At 50.0% G+C, this 10,000-nt stretch overlaps 1 pseudogene across 1 annotated transcript; it reads left to right on the forward strand.

Annotated features, from left to right (window-relative positions):
* Nucleotides 1-8,921: 8,921 nt before the first annotated feature.
* LOC311351693 lies at nucleotides 8,922-9,981 on the forward strand (annotated as a pseudogene). Its single transcript has 3 exons — nucleotides 8,922-8,963; nucleotides 9,061-9,073; nucleotides 9,344-9,981. The product of its transcript is annotated as an uncharacterized misc_RNA (transcript).
* The last annotated feature ends 19 nt before the right edge of the window (nucleotides 9,982-10,000 follow it).

Below are 10,000 nucleotides of genomic sequence, written 5' to 3' on the forward strand. Positions count from 1 at the left end.
CTCTCTCTCTCTCTCTCTCTCTCTCTCTCTCTCTCTCTCTCTCTCTCTCTCTCTCTCTCTCTCTCTCCTCTCTCTCTCTCTCTCTCTCTCTCTCTCTCTCTCTATATATATATATATATATAGTAAGAAGAGAGATGAACTCAATAATTATAACAGGACCTTAACCATATCTAACCTCACATCTAAACTTCACCATCTCTAACATAATTTCCAAACGTATCCATTCTACCACCTACCATCACATCAATCTGGCAAAATGGTGAATTCTGGTGATTTAGCGGTAATATACAACGTGCGGTTGCAGTGGGGTAACAGCAGCTCTGCAGGTCCAACCTACCTAACCTATTGAGACACTTATTCTCACACTGATTTGGCTGTGTGAGATTTAGATTTAGGATTGAGGATTTAGATATAAGATTTAGAACTTAGATTTAAGATTTAGAATAAGATTTAGCATTTAGATTGCTGTGTACATATATCTACTGATGCCTCTGGACACATCATCAGTGATGTGCCTGGAATCACCGGACGTTTCGGGTCTTTCAACATGATACGCCCTCCTCCAGGTGACCCAGCCGGGGCTGATCAGACCCCGGCTTGTGTCCAGATGGCTAGCTAGCTACCATGACTCCATGGCTCTCCTCTTTTGAGCCACAGCCGTCTTGAGGCCCTCTCTGCCGTATCGTGGTACTGCAGACGGCTCTCCTCCTCCTCTCTCCCTTGATGCCCAAACTGCTGAAGGCTCTGGTCAGGGAACAGACTGCAAAACCCCTGCATCCAACCTCCACCGGGAGACCTCCAACCAGCCTGCTGACAGACACTGACCATGGGACGGTCAGCTCCAGCAGCACTACTTGCTTACTGGACTCAGACACAAGGACAATGTCTGGTCGCAGGGTGGCGACTGCAATGTGGCTAGGGAACTTCAGCTGATGTTCAAGATCCACCAACAGCTGCCAGTCTTTTGCAGAGGTTAGGATTCCTGCACATGTTCCTCTGGCAGGGGGCGGCTGCTCCCCAGCTCTGACAAAGGCAATGGTTTTCTTGGAGGGTTGGAACCGCTTCGCCCACACAAGTCCTTCGCTGATGACTTCAGCGATGGTCTTAAGAACTTGATCATGCCTCCAGCAGTACCGTTCATCTCCAAGTGCCCTGGTGCAGCAGCTGAGGATGTGCTCGAGGGTTCCTCACTTGGAACACAAAGAGCATGCTGGTGTCTAGGCTAAGCCCCATGTGTGCAGGTTTGATGGGCTTGGAAGCACATCATATATTGCCTGGATGAGGAATTTAATGCGATGAGGCTCGGCTTTCCACAGCTCAGCCCAGGTCACTTTCCTCTCAACCGCGTTCTCCCATCTTGTCCAAGCTCCCTGTTGCTTTATTCCCACTGCCTTGACGGTTCTTGTTTCTTCCACTACAGCTCTCACCTCCTCCTGAACAAGGCGGCGCCCTTCCTTCCCGCTGCTGTTCATTTGGGGAGTTGGAAAGGAGCCTAGGCCAGCTCTGCCTCGTGTGACCACTCCCACCATGCTCCTTTGACGCATCCTTGCCTCTGCCTCTTGAACTGCGACCTCGGCCCTCCACTTCCTTCCAGTCCTCACTTGGATCCCTGCTTTAGCCACCTTTGGATCATGTGAGTCCCTGTACTGAACCACTTCTCTGGCTCTTGTAACCTTAAACTCCTCCTCCAAGGATTTGAAGGGCAGTTGCAGTTTATTGTGCGAGACTGCTCAGGCTCCTTGGTAATCCAAGCCATCTCAGCAGGTGGCTACTTACCCTCCTCTCTAAGGTCTCCACTGTTGAGATGGGGACTGCATAGACAAGGAGGGGCCAAAGTATTCTGGGAAGAATGCCATGTTGGTAGACCCATGCTTTGAACTTTCCAGGTAGGTCTGACTTGTCCACGGATTTCAACCAACCATCCAACTCAGTGCAGGTCGACTGGATAGATGTTGTATCTCTCAGAGAGCAGTCAAAAACATTGCCCAAGCTCTTGACTGGCTTCTCTGAGATGGTTGGGATGGCTGTGCCTGTGATGTTAAAGAGGAACTTGTCTACCACCTTCCCTTTCCCACTCCATCACCTTTCCGAGTCCCTTCAGAATCCACCAGCAGCCTGGGACTGATTCTGTCAGGACTGTGAGGTCATCCATGAATGCCCTGATGGGGGGTTGCCGTTATCCGGATTTCGATAGGGGCCCTCTGCACTCTGGCTCAGCAGACTTGGTGAGCATGTTCATGGCTAGGGAGAATAGTGTCACACAGATAGTGCACCCTGTGATGATACCGATCTCATCCTTGATCTCAACGTGATATTATTTCTCCCGAAGAGACCCTCATCCTGAAATTGGTGTAGTAATCAGCAATGAGGTCTCTACACTTGCTGGGGACATGATGTTTTGTCAATGTGAGCTGAACCAACTTGTGTGGAATGGAGCCAAATGCATTTGCCAGATCAAGCCACAGCACTGACAGGTTGCCCATGTTCTCGGTTGCCGTTGTGCTCCAGACAGCCTGGACAGATGTGTCGATGTAGGTGTTCTGTTTAAGGTAGGTACACAGCCGTTTGGAAACAGTGCTGAGGAAGATCTTTGCCTCGACACACAGTAGGGAGATGATGTGGAACTGGTCTAGATGGGTGGAGTTTTCCTCCTTCGGGATCCACACCCCTTCAGCTACTCATGGATCTGGGATCCTCCGCAGCAGGAGTTTGGGACAGTTCTTATACACTTTGTATGAAGTGCCACACGGTCCTGGAGCGGAGCTTGCCCTTGCTTTGCGGACGACCTCCCTGACTTCCTTTAGCTGCAGCTCTGACATGTAAAACTGCACCTCAGGTTCAGGGGGGTCTATGACATTTAGTATTTTGATTTTTCTATTTCGGTATAGATTCAGATTTTGCTTCAGATTTTGCATTTAGATGTAAGATCTAAATTTAGATTTAAAATGTAGATTCAGTTTAAGGATTTAGATTGTGAGATGTGAGAAAGTGACATGGGAATTGCAATGCAGTTTGGAGGGGTGTTTATTTGTTAAATCTGGGGGAAATTAAGTAAAGCTTGAGCTAAGTCTGGAACAAGTGAAGCACATTTTTCAGCAGCAAAAGTTTACAAATGGCCCCCATACCAACCATCCCCTCCACCCTGCTATATGGGGCTGAGGTCTGCCAGGTGTATTTATTTAATAGCTGCTGACACTAGTGGTGGATTTCATGATTTGTTTGAATGAATCAGTTCGCGTCGGTCAGTTCGGCAAGAAGAGTCGTTCGTTCGTTCGTTCGTTCGCATTTCCGGTAGAGGTGAATCATGGTTCTCAGTCACTGAGTTGGTCAGACTCAGCTCCTCCCTCGTTCTCGTTCAAACAAATCACGAATGCACAGTATTCAGCCGAGTCGGTCAGACTCAGCTCCTCCCTCGTTCTCATTCTCAAACGAATCACGATCGTAAAGTGGTGCAAACGGTCATCAATCAACACAACATTATCTAAGTTCCTTTTAGCTGAGGAGTGCTTCATGGTCGGAATCGGGAAATTCTCCTATTTATCTGTGTCTTTTGTGAAGCACATTGGGTTGCCTTGCTGTATGAAATGTGCTATATAAATACATTTACATTACATTACATTACATTACATTACATTACAATTACATTTCCACAACATATACTGTATATTTAATTATTACACGGCTCTTCTCACTGCTGTGGAACTCTCCGTTCACTTGCATGGGCCTTCCCGACTTCCGGCGATCAATTATTTTTTGATAATTGACCGTTGCTAAGCATATAATGACCGCTGTCAAGGAAGGTGGATTTTCTGCCTCTGATTCACGTCTTTGGTATCACTCCGCAAGTAGTCCAGTAACTTATCAACCCCAGCGTATTTGGTTGCTAAGGAACGTCAACTTATTTTTTCTATTTTTTAGTTTTGGCAAGTAGCCGTGTAATAATGTATAGAACGTTGCCGGTCATTAGCTAAAATAAGCCCCTTCAGGGCGAAGCAAGACACCTCCGCTTCGTGTCTGTGTCCGAATCGCCCTGTTGGGGCTTATTTCCCAATAATGACATACCCTTACATTCCCTTACCTAGTTCACAACCCCTCCCCATACAGTGGAAGGACGCAAAAGTGAGGCACTTAGACAGCAATAATTTATATTTTATTTAATATTTATATAATAATTGTAATATAATAAATTTAATTAAAATATTAAAATTATATAATATATAAATATATTTTATGACGGCCACAAAGAAGAGGGAGCCCCCTGCATTCTTTCTCTAATTTCTAGTTATTCTGACAAATAAGTTAAGGTTGGGGGGGGGGGGGGGGGGGGGGGGAGGGGGGACTGAAGCCGGGACTGAAGCCCGAATCTCACTTCAAAAGCCCCGGATCTTTTTTAAGCTTTTGAAGTTATGACAACCCTGACGCCATCTAGTGGAAAGGACATGCAACAGCATGGATAATACTTCGCTACAAAATCATGGGCCTATTGTTGGCTAAGCAGTGGGCATACCACTTCTAAAATACGAAAAAGCAAACAAACAAACAAACGAACAATCCATCTCTGCAATCCTACTTTGAATCTACTTTTGACATTGTAGTTTACATAAAAATCTCTAGAAGTCAATAGTTAAGTGGTTATTGTTTCTTTCCATTAAATTGTATTGTCTTGAGCAGGCCCTGCAACTGAAAATGTAGGCTATGAATTAGAAGGGATTTAGGATTTGTCCAGCAGGTCACCCTAAAATGGACTAGAATGCAGGAAATCGCATCTTAGAAATTCAACATTTTTTGGGGGAGGACCCCCAGACCGCCCTCAGGGCTAAGCCCCGGATGTACACAAAGCCTGGCTCCGCCCCTGGTTAGTGCTACCGTCAAAGTCAAACACTGCCTGCTTTATCAATGCATTCCACAATCACATACAGTGATTTTGTTGTTACTTGTTTGAATGTATGCTTATTGTCGTAGAAGTGAGAAGAAGTGATTGTCCTTGCTCATGCATGTCACATCATATGTGGTAGAGGCATTTGTTATATTTGATTATACATGGCTACTTCACTAAAGATTGTGTTTGTCACACATGTAGTCTACCTCTAGCCAGGGATGGTTGACAAACCATTTTATCTCATAAGCACATGTGGTTTATTATGTCTGTTTTATATCAGTTTAATTAATAAGGTGACGAGTGGATTTCAATCACAAAGTATCTTACTGCTCTACATCTGATACAACTGTAATGTTTAAGATCTACTGAGAGTTCAGAGAAGCAGGATAAATATGTTCAGTTAATGGGGAACTGGGGTGGGGTCCATGGGAGGTGCCTGACTTCTAGGCTGGATGCATATGGCGTTGAGATTGGTCAGTACATGAAGGAGGAATCCACATATTTTGGAAAACAAATCCTGAAGCCTGATTCCAGAACAGTGGGGTATACAACGAAGCGCACTGAACATACTCATACTCAGGAAGTCTCCGCTAAGTAACTGGTATATCTCTACTTTACTTCTGAATTAAGCAGAGATTGCAGAATTGAATCTAAATAATATGGACCACACATAGACATGTCTGTTGCTTGCTGAGCGCGAATTGAATTGAATTTAACTTCCTCGCCCCACCCATCATACCCCCAAACATTCTGATGGGGCGTGTTACTCATGATATCCCCCTTTTCTTAGAATTAAACTCTTTTCAGTTACAGAAAATATAACTCAAGATTATACTTCACATTCCAGGAATACTCGTTTCGTCTACTTTCTGATCAGTCCGATTTGTAACAGCATAGGAGCATACCTCGCTCCTGTTGGATTGAATGTGGTGGAGAATTTGTCAGTTTCGTCTTGTCTCAAGAGCACAGTGTCACCAACACTGATCTCTGATATCTGTGCTCCTCTGTGAGTTCCTCTGCTTTTTGCTCTGTGTCACGATCACATACTTCCTGATCAGTGTGATCAGTTCAGGCAGCTTTCCTCTTACTTTTCGGTTGAAAAGCAATTCAGCAGGGCTTTTACCTGTTGTTGGATGGATCATGCTCCTGTCCATGCTCACATACATTCTCAGTTCTTTTTTCCAATCAAGTCCATCTGATTGAGCAATCCTGATCCTTTTCACGAGTGATGCGTTCTGACGCTCAACCTCTCCATTGGCCTGAGCATATTTTGGAGTAGTTTTCAACTGTGTGATGGCATTTTCTTCAATAGTCTGAATTGTTCGGATTGGAACTGAGGACCATTGTCAGACTTACACGTAACGGGCAATCTGTGTCTGCTGAAGATTGACTCCAGACTGTCTATAATTTTCTCTGCTGTGGTGGTGGTCATGACATCATATTTATAATAACCGACTGAAATAATCTACTACCACCAGTATGGAGTGGTTGGACGGGAGAGGTCCCAGACAGTCAACTGCAACGTCCCGCCAGGGTCCATCAGGTAGCGGTGTGGGCCTCAGTGGTTCAGGTGGGTCAGGTCTAGCAACTATCTGGCATCCGTGGCAGGCTTTGCAATGTCTCTCAGCTGCCCTGTCCACGCCAGGCCACCACACTTTAGTCCTCAGATGTTGCTGTGTTCCCACTGTGCCCAAATGTCCCTCGTGGGCTAATGGAAGTGCACGTGTTCGCATAAGGCCTGGGGCAGCACCATACCTGTGCCTCTTAGAACAAGATGTCCTATTTTGCATAGCTCATTTGCAATGATAGCATGCGGTTTGCACTTCTCAAAGTGTCCAGTTTCTATGACTTTGCCCACCTCCTGGAGTTCTTGATCAGTGGCAGATGCTTCATGGACCCTCAGGATCAGGACCCTCTCCCTGTAGCTCCATCACAGTATTATGGGATGGATCAGGACCCTCTCCCTGTAGCTCCATCACAGTATTATGGGATGGATCAGGACCCTCTCCCTGTAGCTCCATCACAGTATTATGGGATGGATCAGGACCCTCTCCCTGTAGCTCCATCACAGTATTATGGGATGGATCAGGACCCTCTCCCTGTAGCTCCATCACAGTATTATGGGACAGACAGGTAACCTATAGACAGACAGACAGTTAACCTACAGACAAACAGACAGTTAACCTACAGACATACAGTTAACCTACAGACAGACAGACAGACAGTTTACCTTTCTCTCTCTCTCGCTCTCTCTCTCTCTCCCCCCCTCTCTCTATCTACCCCCCCTCTCTCTCCCTACCCCCCCCTCTCTCTCTCTCTAACACCCCCTCCCCTCTGCCCCCTCTCTCCCTACCCCCCCCCCCCCCCCCCCCTCTCTCTCTCTCTCTCTCTCTCTCCCTCTCTCTCTCTCTCCCCCCAACCACGACGGGACCTTCCAGCACAGTGTGGACCTCAACCTCACGGCCGTCCCACTGGAGGACTGGGGGAGGTACCAATGTGTGGTCCAGCTGAAAGGCATCGAGGACATCTCCGTCCCCCTGGACCCCACCTCACCTCCACCTCCACCTCCTCCTCACCACCTCCACCTCACCACCTTAACCTCACCTCCACCTCACCTCCACCCGACCTCACCACGTCAACTCCACCCGACCTCATCACCTCCATTTCTCCTCCACCTCACCACCTGACCTCACCACAGCCACCTCCACCTCACTACCTCCACCTCACCTCCACCTCAACTCCACCCGACCTCACCACCTCCACCTCACCTCCACCTTAACCTCACCTCCACCTCACCACCTCCACCTCAACCTCTACCACCACCTCCACCGGACCTCACCACAACCACCTCACCTCCACCTCACCACCTTAACCTCACCTCCACCTCACCACAACCACCTCCACCTCACCACCTTAACCTCACCTCCACCTCAACTCCACCCGACCTCACCACGTCAACTCCACCCGACCTCACCACCTCCACCTCACCACCACCTTAACCTCACCTCTACCTCCACCTCCACCGGACCTCACCACAACCACCTCCACCTCACTTCCACCTCACCACCTTAACCTCACCTCACCTCACCCGACCTAACCACCTCAACTCCATCCGACCTCATCACCTCCACCTCCACCTCACCACCTCCACAACCTCCACCTCAACCACAACCTCCACCTCCACCTGACCTCACCACAACCACCTCCACCTCACCACCTCCACCTCACCACCACCTGACCTCCACCTGACCTCACCACCTCCACCTCACCTCCACCTCAACTCCACCCGACCTAACCACCTCAACTCCATCCGACCTCACCACCTCACCACCACCTGACCTCCACCTGACCTCACCACCTCCACCTCACCTCCACCTCACCTCACCACCACCTCCGCCTGATCTCACCACCACCACCTCACCTCCACCTCACCTCACCACCTCCACCACCACCTCACCTCCACCTCACCTCACCACCTCCACCACCACCACCTCACCTCCACCTCACCTCACCACCTCCACCACCACCTCGGGCAGCTGGACCTTGAAGAGGTCAGGTCTCATGACCCTGAGCTCCAGGTTCTATTGGCCCAGTGTGTAGAGGCTGTGTGGGTCATGTATGCAGCAGCAGGTGTCTTCAGGCTTACCCTCTGGAATGCGAACAGGAGCATGTTCAACGTTCTTGGTCAGAGTGAGCCGAACGATTCCTTCAACGTAGTCCTTTGTGTGTGCCTCAGAGACCTCCATTGGTACGTTCACGTTGCTAATACCCGCCTCAGAGCCCTCTTCCTCTAGCACTGCTGCCTCAAACACCTCAGCTTTGGCCGTCGCACCCATTTTACACCCGTTGTACATTATTTTTTTGACTGAGTGAGGAACTACTCATCCCATGATGCATTGCGAACCTTTTCCGACGACCTACAACCTGATAGTTTACCTTGCATCTTCGAACAGTTATCTTATAGTCTTATCTTATAGTGTTTATAGTATATATATATATATATATATATATATATACTGTGGCGACCGTGGGCGTGGTCGCCATGTTCCAGGTGCCGCAAGGGATGCTTGGGGGTGCACCTCTGGTAGGGGTTTGGACCTTATTGGCGCCCCTGGATCACCTCAGGGTTGGTGGTTGGGGGGTTGTTCGTTGTGTGTGTTCCCCTACTGTGTGATGTGCAGTGTGTTCATGACCGTGAGTGAGAGTGTTAGTTGTGTTGGTCAGGTGTGCCGTGTTTCTGTGTTATCGTGTGTTCAAATAAAGACAACTACCGGAGTCGTGCGGTATGGGGCACAGAGTTGTTTAAACGGTTGACCCTGGGCTCCCGTCTCGTCCTTCCCGTGCCGCTCGCCACATTGGTGTCAGAAGTGGGATGGCCCAGCGCACGCGGAAAAAAGGATTGAGATCGACGGTCGAGCCCAGGGAGCACGCACCCTGCGCTATGGGGGCGCAGCGCCCCCCCAGACGGAGAACTGCCTGCTGACTACCGCCCCCTGGTGGCAAGGCCGGCGGTGAAGCTGCCCAAGTTCTCCGGGGCTACGCAGCTGGAGCCATACCTGGCCCAGTTCCGGCTGGTTGAGTGGCACTATGGCTGGGGGGCCAGAGAGGAGGCCGTCCACCTCGCCCTGGCGTTGGAGGGGACGGCAGCACAGGTGCTGCTCGACCTGGACCAAGATGACCAGCGAGACCTTCGGGCCCTGACCAGGGCACTGGAGAGGAGGTTCGGCGAGCCGGTCTTCAGCGACTAGAACCGGGTGTGGCTGACAACTCGCCGCCGCCAGGAGGAGGAGAGTCTGGGTGTCTACGCCGCGGATGTCCAGCTGTTGACCCGACGCGGCTACCCGGACTACCCAGCGGCTGTCCGGGAGGACCTGGCGCTTGAGGCCTTCCTGCGGGGACTGGTGCCGGAGCGTCTGCGGCAGCATGTCCGCCTCACCAGGCCCCAGACCCTCGAGGCGGCGCTGGATGAGGCAGAGCGGGCGGAGGTGGCGTTCCACCCATCCTCGTCCCAGCCGCCGGCGTGGCCGTCGACGGGCCAGACGGCGGAGGACGGCGGGGGATGTCCAGCGCCCCCCTACAGCAGCACCTGGTGGGGGCCCTGATGGCGGTGGTCCCCGACCG

This window comes from Micromesistius poutassou, assembly GCF_964030765.1.
Source record: "Micromesistius poutassou genome assembly, chromosome: 8".
Taxonomy (NCBI): Eukaryota; Metazoa; Chordata; class Actinopteri; order Gadiformes; family Gadidae; genus Micromesistius; species Micromesistius poutassou.